Here is an 11,985-nt window from a genome sequence, read left to right on the forward strand (position 1 = left end):
GAAGCTAAGCAAGGTGTGAAAAGGAAGGGATTGTTTGGGTTACAGGTCACAATAATTTTATAAAACATTGTGAAATGCTTTATCATGGTCTCCTTCTTTTATGTCACCAAAAACCTTGCACACAGGGGTATGTAGACCTATCTTTCTACTTTATGTGCCTCTGTCTGTTTCTTTGAGTTTATTGCACAAATTAAATCACACAAGTGATTTCTTTGCGCTACAAGACATCTGACTTAGAGCATCTAAAGCGCTCAAGTGGAACAGTAACTTGTTTAATTACCGTATTTTCTGCCCCATAAGGCGCACTTAAAAGCCTTTAATTTTCTCAAAGACCGAAGGTGCGCCTTTTAATAAGGTGGGCCTTTTATGTGGACCAAATTCCAAGATCTGTAAATGTTGTTGTTTAGCTGCCGTGTTTAGTGTGATTCCGAGTCCAATATGTAGACGTCATATGTAGACCTGGTCAACCACTCAGAGCCCACAACAGCATGGGGGCAAAGTATGATTTCCAACTTCAGTTACTATTCACTTTTTTCTGAGATGAACAATAAATTCAGTTTTGAGTGAGCCCAAGCGTTGTGCTTTTTCTTTGCTTTTTTTCCCCTTGAGCTTCTGATGTAATCTGCAGCCTCAATCAGACAGGAATAGCAATAAGGCAGGTGTCTCCTCTGACAGAAGGTTCACGTGCAGCTCATCTTGAAAAGCCATTGTGTTTGACATCGAATAAACCTTGACTTAAATTAGAAGCCCATTAATGCCACATAATGGAACTTTGCTGCACTCCTTGCACCAAGGCCCATCACACATTGTCCATGAGGAATTACACTATGCTGACCAAGTAAAGCCTTGCCTATAGACCACACTCCATTAAAAAGTTTCAGTTCTTGATGGGAGAGCCGTAAGGGGAGGAAGGCTAACAACCCCTTGGCAGCACAATTACTTGCTATCTAACAGTATAATTAAAGACAGCCTTGCAGTCATTCTGACATTGACCCCCTTTAGACCAGGTGACACTACCCTCTCTGTCTTTTTGATTGAGGAGATCCAAGTCACATGTTTCATTTTGCTTATCCACAGCACAACTGGAAAGATAACCTAACCTTTGGAAATAATTTCTACTGGGACGCTAGTCCAGATTATCCCAATGAAATACAATCTATGATTGAATTCTCATTTTTCATTTGTTGTTGCATCAGTTTTCTGGCATCTTATTCAAATAGAATGACGCAAAAAAATGTTGTCACATCAATAGGTGAAGCCTCTTTATTTTGCCAGTGGACATTTTTCAGATGCAGGAAATGAGCATTAACCAGAGCAAATAAAAACAAACAGTGCGGAATCTGTCAAGATGATTCAAGATGTGTGAGACTGTCCTTGTCGTACTGTTGACTGGTTTCTTTACAAGAATGGTTCGGTGCAGCAATTGTTAATGCTGGGCTGCGTGCACTGTCAGGAAATGCTACAATAGCGTCTCTTTGTCTCAGGTTGCTGAACCGCTGTTGAAGCAACAATTCTGAGAAATATCTTTTAACATCCATGCCTAGGTTTTTCAGTTTTGTTACTTTTATTTATGTATATCTTATTCCCAGTCGATTTCATGAAGTCAGAAAGGGAAAATGAAAAAAAATGAATGATATAATCTGAAATACGAGGCGCAAAATGACTGGACCATGGGGTAAAGATACATACCTTGAAATAAATGCGATAAGAATGACTAGATATTGAAAGTTTTTTGTTCAAAACATCCATCCATCCATCCATCCATCCATCCATCCATCCATCCATCCATCCATCCATCCATCCATCCATCCATCCATCCATCCATCCATCCATCCATCCATCCATTCAGCCATCCATACACCCACCCCTCCCTCCACCTTCTCAGAACTCATCTGCTTTACTTCAAAGCCAGTTTAACAGGTGGATCTGGTATTGCTGTTTGTATATGGGTTTGGGTAAGGGTCAAGCAATTGTTGAGCTGAAGTTCAGACATGTCAATGTTTCTTCAGTAGAGACCACGTTGTTTTGAGTGGCTTGCTTCATAGTTCAGTCAGAAGTTCGGTCTGGACTCAGAGCAAAAGCTTGGTTATTAGGAACAGGAAGATGGTGTCACGTCATGGGCCAGTTTTATACTTTGCTTCAACAGGGAGATAGAAGAGATGGAAATACTGGCTAATTATGCTCGGGCAATTAAAGCATCCTAATGGGGCCATTTTGGAAATTTTACTTTTTAATTGCTTACATACAAATAGTTGGCTCACTGGAAATAAACAGATGCAATAAAATAACCAAATGAATCTTTTATTGTTTGGTTACTTTAATGTGCATACAAACAAGATTTTCTGCAATTCTGCCCACTGCTTGTGGTGGCCATTCATTTGCTGTATGGGCAAAGGGGAATGAAACCACACAAAACCAAAAGGTAAGCAGATCTGCACAGTAATTTAATTCGGGTATGATTAAATTTTGCTGCTTAGTGCTGCCTCCACGAGGGAAAAAAGCACCGGCCGTAGCTCTTACGGTAACATAATCCCCACTCGCCATTAGATGATGACTTGCTTTTTGGCAATGCAAGAAATAGGGTGTGTAAAGTGTACAGTTAATCTTTATCTTTTTGGTAATTTTTATGATAGCATATTATGAGATATGATAAAAATGTGACATATCCATAATGACAACATATTTGATGATCAACCAACCACACCACATCTCCTCTGTCCACTTTTTGAAGCATGATTTGATATATTAAATACGTGATTTTTTTGGGATGCATTAATTTTAATGGCTCTCATGAGTGTCAGCAGACATCTCCCATGACACCACTGTGCAAAGCGAGCTTGACTGTGTAGAAACAACTCTATCTGTTTAATTACCATCCTTTGAGTTGTCAACTCATCTCAAGAGCCGCCCCCATAATTCATGAATTAATGATGCACATCTCTTGTCGTTATTAGTTAGCTGCTTTGGCAAACAAACTGGTTGAAGTTAATTTAAGAATCATGATTTTTTTTGCTCTGCGCTATATAAATAAAGTTGTATTGTATTGTATTGTACACAAAAAACTATGATGATAAAAAATAAAAATGAAATGAAAATATGAATGTATATATTTTAGTCTTTGTGGCCTGCTCACAGTCATAGGTATTAGATTCGTTCAACATTTTCACAAAAGGTCCTATGATAATATAAACTTAAATGCAGTCTGTTTTAGTGAATGAAAACCTTCCACAAATGTCTTTTGGTGCTGCAATAGAAATTGTATATAGCTATCATAAAAGCGAGATTAATTCATATATGTTTTTTGAAATTGATTTTAAAAAGCAGATTACCTCAAAAACTTCCCATTCTTTTTGATAGTTATACCAAATTACAGTTTAAATTCTCAATGACAAGGCTTCCGCTGACCGCCTTCATATCAGTGGGTCTCAATGTGGCTTTGTCTTAATCCAAACACTGTGGCAGGTCATTATCAGTGTTCATGCAAATAATTCAGTGGCTAGTGAGCTGTATCTGAACATTAGAGAGGTAATTCACCTCCCCACCATGTCGACTTCTGCTAGGGGAACAGGAAGCTTTTGATCGAGAAGCTTGTAGAGATTCTCCGAAGCATTTTCACAGCACATTGCACCACATCAGTGCTGCCTCGGGGCATCATAGTGAAAGAGGTAAGCTGATGTAACCATTGAAAGAGTACAGAGATGAAGCGGATACAGGTCAGGTGAATATAATGACTTGACATGCTACGGAAACTGGGTCACTTTGCTCCTTGGTAACATCAACATCCAAGGGGGTCAAGCATACTAACATTCTTATTTTTATTTTGATCATAGTTATTTTACAGTTTATGTTCTAGTACATATGCTGTCATTGATCATAAACTGTATATTCAGTTCATTTGTTGCATGTACAAAGTTTGCAACAATACTAAGAACATAGCAAAAACGGGTTTGAATCAGAAAATGAGTTTGGATTTAATACAGTGCATCGAATCGAACCAAACAGCATCATGGCCAAAGGCCGTGGAAGACACCATTCCCGAGGCAAGCATATGAAGAGAAATGACTACCTGTATTTTTATTGTATTTTTAATTTATTGTTTGAGTCAGCTGATAATCAGTCCTTTACTGACCTTTATTGAAAGGGGGGAGCTGGACACAAATTGTTCCAGGAATTTCTGTGCGGGCCTCGTATTTGCCATAAAGGACGCACAGTGGTTTACTTATTTTTGACAGACTCTGTGTGTCGGATAGAAATCTGTACTTAGTGTTCAGTTCAGAATGAAATTGAGAAACATAAGAGTTAATTGATACTCCAATGGTTTCACAGCTAATAACCAATTAATGCTTCAGGAAACCCTACTACAAAAAGATCAGCGGAAGTGATAAAAACCTTGAGAGGGACGAAATGCAATGTAAGTCTAGAAAGACGATCTGATTGCTCATTGTTTGAAAGATGGAGTCCTAAGGCACAGCTGGGTAAAATCATTAACAAATCCATTGTACAGGAATGATGAGCCATTTGCTCTAAAACTGACAATTCTGTGGGAAGTTCATTAAAAATGTGAGCGCACACTGTGCACTGATAATGCTTAATGACTGCCATAAAATGTATTAAACAGAAAGTCATCATTGATATACGGGGAATGTAAGCTACCCTTTACTCTTACCACCTTTTTTTTTTAATTCCTCCCACAAGTTAGCTTGAACGTGTTTTATTTAATTATTGAAACAATTGTTTGCCATGTACCCAGAATTAAAAGACAAGAATGTGTATGTACGTACATGTAATTTTATTTTGCTGTGCATTTGTCCACCCATTACTTCTGTTGTGACACACTATTTTGTCTCAGGAGTACTTTGTCTTGTGCCTCAAGCAAGATTTTAGTTCAAGGAGAAAAATAAATCATGTGTAGTATTTTAGTTCGCTCTATTTCCTTCTATTCTGTTTGTGATTCAGTACAGTGCATACGACTCTAACTTTAGTGTTTATTAATATTAAAGCTATCACTGATACTTGCCCTCAGTGGATTACTTTTAAATTTGAGATAACACACAACATTATTTTGTTACAAGCCAGGACAGACTGACAGTGTTGGGCCACCTTTTGTAGTTTTAAATTATTTCCTACATTTTGTAATAAAAGAACCCTGGCTGTAAGCCTCCCTTTCTCCCCTAAAACTTCACTGCAGACCCAAGAATATTACTTTAGACTTTGGTAAATTTCTCACTCTATTTCTTTAAATAATTAAAAAAAAAAAAAAAAACATGACATATTAAGATTTACTATTTGACATTTTTGTTTGGGACCCATGGAAATCACCTTCATAAAGAAATGGTGGTAGAAAATATAAATGTATTCTGCTCTTGTCCCTTAGCAGAGACATTGACATTGCCAACACAGCAACAGATACAATTGGGTGTGCAGCATCTTTCTCAAGGAGAGCACTGTTCTAATTTCTTGACAGCCATTCTATTCCCTATGGCCAAGCTGCCCTGCAGATACTCGGCTACTACTGTAAACCTGACATCTACTCAAATTTATGACTTTGCTCTGTTTGTCAATACACCTTGACAACTCTTGCACCAACAATATCTCCACTGTTTATGTGTTAGTGTTTTGCAGCTTCTTTTTTACAGTCAGGTGTATTTGTTTTTGTTTTGTATTTTGGAGTTTTTGCAGCTACAGACAAATACATAAAGTACTGGTACAAGATTTAGTATTGACCTGAGACCAGATAAGAAAGGGTTGGTAGCCCTCATACTGTTACTTTAAGTCCTTCTCCCAATCTATACTACGTTTCATTTTGGATTATAAATTACTTAAAAGCCAGGATAGATTTCATCAAAATATTTGGGCTAGGAGAAAATATATTGTATTATCAAAATTTCTTTTTTTAAATCACAGCTGCTTTATTCTTATTCCTCAGATCCTGCCAACTATGGGAGTATCCAGTAACCCACAGCTTCTTGTGAATTTTGCAGCCTTCTTGGTGAATGGCTGCAGCTTGCAACGCAATGAGCGTATTGACCTTAGCATTTTCAGTGGTCATCTGGTACTCTTTTATTAAAGTCTGACTACAGACAGTAAATCAGCAATAGCTGGCACGCAGCACAAAGTGGAGACGCAATAGAGGAAGCTTGCACAGATTTGATTTTAGGGGGCACACCAACCCCAGTGTATAGCCGACCCTGGAATAAACACACTACCTTCAGGCAAGTTTCTTATTTCAAGTACCAATATGCAAACTACGTGTTCCAAACTGTCCATTGAAGGTAATCCTTATGGATGACAGCTCAATGATGCACTGGCAAAAGTGTCCCCTGGATGTTTCTCCTCCACCACGAACTGACAGGACACCCACAAGGTCCTCGTGACTCTATTCTGGTCCTGAAAGTGCTTATTTGTATTTGCAAGTTTAGGGAGTTTTGTGTTGTTCATTCAACTTGAGCTAAACATGCAGGGAAAAAGAAAGTTTAGATTAAAAAAAAAATGGCAAAAAGAACAAGCAAATGTGACAGGTGAAGCAAAACATCACGGAAAGACTGAGTGGGGAAGCATCAATAGAATCTGTCAACCACTTAAAGACAACAAGGCTCTGACCAAGCTGTAAATCTAGAGTGAAAGGTCATCTGGCAGGAGGACACCTGAGATGAGGCAGATGGCATGACTCTTTAGAACAGCAGGGCATACACTTTGGAGATCGACCACAGATGCGTAGCCTGAGGCCTGCAAGCTCAGAGAAAAGGCTCTTGAAAGCCACTGGAGTGCATGCCTTAGAGATGAAGTTTGAGTACTAACGGAAAAAGAGCAGAGGGGCTGGAGTCTCAACTATGTTCCAAAGTGGACCCACATGAGAGCCAACATATCTGTTAGGGAAAAAATAGCTCATAAGAGATAGAACGACACTGATTTCTTATGGAAATGTTGATAACTGGAATCACATAGCGCATATTAGCATAGTTGCTGCAACTCGTGCAGAATGTGGTCTAAATATGCAAAGTACATGAATCCCTGCAATAAGCATAAGAGAAAATATTTATAGAAATTTCTTGTGCGAATTCAATTAATACCCCTACAATTTAAAGAAAGCATTATCAGTTGTACTTTTCATATCGATCCACTCATACTTTATGTATTAGGTCTTGACCTACACAAACGTATTTGGGAGCCATATTCTAAATGTACTTTAACAGGAAGTCTGTCGCTTTGACTTTGTGCCATTTGTGACCTTTTATAGGGATCATCTGGAAGAATTTATCCGATTGTGCTATATTCCAGTACCCTTACATGGCAGTACCCAGGCTTGTGAAGGCCCTTTATAGATGCTCACAACTGTAAACTTTTAAATGTTGCCTGTTGAGCATTCAGTAAGTATTTCAGATATTTCTTTTCTGTTTAATACTTGTGTTTTGTATTTATTTGTGTACTGTCCCTCAGGAGTTATCCACTGTTGGACTCAGGTCTGCAAAATCCAAACATTCTGGTCTACAGGGTAAAATGTGACATTTATTTTATTTCAGTCTTGGGTTAAGAAATGTCTCGGTGAGATCAATCTAATGACTGCTGTGATTATTGTTGCTGACAGCTGTTGGAAGACTTTGCAAAAACAATCACAGTAGTAATAGCTTAAGGTAAAAAAAAAAAAAGAAAGAAAAAAAGAAAAAGCTGGCTGGGAATATAATGGCTTTGCAACTCACAAGAGACATCAATATGCAGCAAATGCACTTTGAAAGAAATATGGCTTTAAGGGTGACTTACAGGAGTGCAGGTAGAATAAATATGGCTGCAAATGCTTGGCTAAAATATCACTGGGACTAAAAGCTCAGACTTAGGGTGTTTTGGAAGAACTTGAACGTTAGCTTGAAGAAAAAAAAAGGAATTCATCAGCATTGAAGAGAAGACCCAATTCAGTGCATACAACAGCAGATCACAATTGTGTAAAGAGTCTGGATTAGAAGAGTTTATGAAAGTACAGTCGTCATAAACGGACCAATGTAGAGAAAGGTTTTGGCCTGGAGCTGCTGACAAAAGGGACTATACAAGGCAGCATTTCAAATGGGACCACCGGTTGTGTAAAGAGCTGCTTACACGCTACGATGATGTGTATCATAAAGTATTAAAAGATGTTAGAAAGCATTCACTGCAGGGCAGCAGCTCGAGCAGAGTCACCAAACCACTGTAGTGTGACAGAGAGACTGCAAAAAAAAAAAAAAAAAGAAAAAAAGGAAACAGGACCATAATACAGAATCGTCAATGCAGGGGTGTCAAACTCTTTTTTTTTTTTTCCCCACGGGCCGCATTGTAGTCATAGCTTCTTTCATTATGACTGTCAACCCAAATACATGTATAAGCACCTCTTACTATATACAGTAAAAACTACAAAACAAACTGACAAATAACTCGTTTTCAAATCAGATGAGTAAAAACAGGTCAAATATTTAAAAAAAAGATTTTATTAAAAGTGAAGACAATTTGCAATTCTAGCAATGACACAAATTCGATGCACAATTTGTCTTCGTGGGCCACATAAAATGATGTGGCGGGCCGTATCTGGCCCCGGCCCTAGAGTTTGACACCTGTTTTGAACTAAGGATTTTTTTCTGACCTATAAATAACAAACAAATAGAAAATAACTGCAGTGGCAAAAATGTTTTCAGAGATTTCATTAATTGAACCACTTCTTCATACGGGCAGCTTCATGTTTTCTGACTCGCATCCTTATTCAATGCATTTCCGTCTTGACTTCGGTGTACTCACGGATCAGTTGAGTTTCCTTTTGTTTGCTTTCACACTTGAACGCCTTGATTTTATTAATTGCTGTCCACGATCGTCTTGCGCTGCTGTATGCGCGGTGGCGTGCGCGCCCGGTGCTTGGCTGCTTTCCAAACAATTGTTTGACAGTTTGTTTCCAGCGTTTCAGGCTCGTTCGCTGAAATGCATTTTCTGAGTGTCATGTCGATACTACACATACGAAGGTTCCAAAAATAATGCAAATTCACTTGATCATACACCGTCAATCTCCTAAAGCACCAGATACGGACAAGGTAAAAAAACTATCTGCCTTCTTCCGGGGCGTCTTTTATATTAAATGACCCGTATCCATAGCAACCTAGTCTAAAGCGTCACTCAACATCCCTCTGCCTTATTAAACCACCCCAAAATCAAAATCACTTTACAATAAATTGGCTCTAACAATAAAAATGCTCTTGACCAAAGCAAAACATTTGCATATCGTCTTTGAATCAATATGAAGGCAAAGTCGAGCATTCTGAACGTGATTGACATGTACGCAGTATTTCATTGTGATTAACACCTTCTAAGGTTGTTTCAACTACAGAACAGGTAGCCGTCTGTATGAGAATGACATCTGTCACAGGGTGAGATTGTATTTGGTTTCTTTTTCAGACACCGACAACATTTTCACTTATGATTGTGCAAACATCAGATGTCTTTGGCAGTTTTTATTTTGCCCAGAATGAATAACATGTGCCCACAATTGGTGACATAAGGGCAAATTGACAGTATTGCTATTTTTGCTTCCATTCCGTCATTTTCCAACATTGTCACAAACACAGTGTTGGTTGGCACTAGATGTAAATTAAGGTTGGCAAATCTTCAAAATAAATGTAATTGCCTCAGCGTCTGAATTGGAAGAAATGCTAAGCACTATGACAGTAAGACGCTTTAATGTGACTCACAGTGCATTTAGTAATGACGGTTGGATTAGCAACCCCCTGGTTGAATGTTACTCATGCAAGCCATAAATGATTTTCACCTTTAAGGCAGACATCTTAAATCACACCTGACGCTTTACATGGTTCTGAAAAACAAATACCATCTAAGCATACTTTGGTGGGCTGGATGTAAAATTGCCGCAGCATACTATGTCATAGAAGTAGGTGGTCAAGGCAAGGTTACTAATGTGGTTAAATACGTTGTAATAATTGCCTCCATGTTAGCGAATAAGATACACTTCTGAATATCATTCTCACAACGGGATGACGAGTGGTAATTAAGAAAGGATGGGGAAGCCACGTTAATTGGAGTCCTGAGTTGTCTTGTGAGCTGTGAACACAGTAGATCTCATATTTAAAATAGATGCGTTATTTGGCAGATGTGATTGAAACTTTTAAGGCAACATAACTAAGTGTTGCTTATTAACTGTAAAAATGAATACATCCAGTTTAGAGTCAAACATATGGATACCCAAGGCTTTTGTGTTTCACAAGTACTTCTCCATTGGAGTCATTGTGTAGTGATTCAACTCGCTGACTTTGATGCAACTTGTGCAGGAGGAATTTCCACTCAATCCTTTACTGATGTTTTCAATTTAATCTCAGACTGACTGGCGACCATCCCAGGGTGTAGTGAACCATTAAACCTAAGCCTCCAGGTTTTGCTGTGACCTTGAACACGTTGAGTGATATAAAAAAGGAGGAGAATGAAAAACATGTCCTATCCTCAAGGGTTGGAAAATACAAAAGGTTGCAACTTCAGATACAACATCATAATGGCTTTTTAAGCCTTCAAAGAATTTCTGCTGGCTTTATTTCAACATGCTTTGAGTTGGATTTTAGAGATTTTTTCACTAGCCAGTTTTGGAGTCTATTAGACGGACTGATTGAAACAATTTGGAGTTGACCCAAGATTTAATGGAGAGAATATAACTCAAAAGTCAATCCTATGTGACATTTATAATCTTGTGAGACTTCAGCTTGGTAAAAATATAATGTCTTTTTTAAACTTGAGTGCAGTGTAATGGCTATAACGACTACCCTGAAAGCTACCAGATAGGCTTGCAGCACATTTTCTTCAGTAAAAAAAAAGTGCCTTCTTTTTTATGTTTCTCCACACCAAATCCTCTTGATTAACAAGTATATACTGTCGAATATATTAAAAACTCAAAGCAAATACATAGTTCAAGATGTGTTCTTATGCTGTCTGCCAATCGACTCACTTATTAATTCCAGCAGTACCTATAAAAAGCCACTACATAAGGGTGTCATTCTGCAAATACCTTTCAATTCGTTGTTGTGCTTCTTTATGTGCTTATTGGACATTTTCAAAGAGTGATACATTTAATTTTAGAGCAGTTAAGTCAAGTCAGATTTGTTTGGATAGCCCTTTATCACAAAAGAGTCTCAAAGGCCTTCAAAGACAAACATAAACAACGTCCCCTGAGCTAAACCTCTCAAGATGTCAAAGTAAAATTCAAAAACTCCATATGAAGAAAAAAGGCTCTCAGGATCACTAATAGAGCAATGTGTTGTGAGTGAATGATTTTGGGAAGGACTGTACGGTAAAGTCAGCATGATAAGAAGGTCTTAAGTACTGCCGCAACAGAATCTTGAACTCACATCTCAAGTGATCTGGGAGCCAATGCAAATTGGCCAGTGTGAGGGTAATGTGATCAGCTGTCTTGCTGCATGCAGCATTTTGTTCTAAAAAGTCAAGTAGACACGGGGAGGGAACATGTGTGCATGGGAAGGGCATGTGTGGCAGTGTAAGGAGTACTTGGAGAGCAGAAATAAGCATCTTGAGCTGAATTTAATGAGCAAAGGGAACGAGGGCCATGAAAAGAGCCATCTCTGCAGTGCGACGCTGGTTTTAGTCCGTGAATTTGCCTCGTGTTACAACAAGAGACACTGAGGCCAGTAGTACGTTCTTCTGCATGCGATAACAAAGAAAGAAAAAGCAGTTTCCTGAAATCCCGGAAATGTGTATAATGACGTCACAGACATGAGCGGTAAAGGCGGTTTGTTCCAAAATGTTGGACTAAGTGTTTTCATGCGGGCCAATCAGATTATCAATTGAAATAATAAATAATAATAATATAAGACATTATATACAATAATATAGACATTAATAAATACAATATATATTGGAATGGGCTTGATACCACCAGAATATTTCGAATGGATCATTTTTATTCCAATCAGTCTTTTAATCAGAGTAAATGGGTCAGTGTAAACGTAGCCAAAGTCT

General features: G+C 38.3%; 1 long non-coding RNA gene across 1 annotated transcript; it reads right to left on the minus strand.

The window, feature by feature from the left end:
- Window positions 1-5,976: 5,976 nt before the first annotated feature.
- LOC148400383 (uncharacterized) lies at window positions 5,977-9,031 on the minus strand. Its single transcript, XR_015857538.1, has 3 exons — window positions 8,758-9,031; window positions 6,799-6,866; window positions 5,977-6,726 (listed from the first exon to the last, which is right to left on the minus strand). It is a non-coding gene; the product is annotated as an uncharacterized LOC148400383 (long non-coding RNA).
- Window positions 9,032-11,985: the final 2,954 nt, after the last annotated feature.

The sequence above is a fragment of the Syngnathus floridae genome, chromosome 3 (assembly GCF_059516105.1).
Source record: "Syngnathus floridae isolate MCC-2025c chromosome 3, RoL_Sflo_1.0, whole genome shotgun sequence".
Taxonomy (NCBI): Eukaryota; Metazoa; Chordata; class Actinopteri; order Syngnathiformes; family Syngnathidae; genus Syngnathus; species Syngnathus floridae.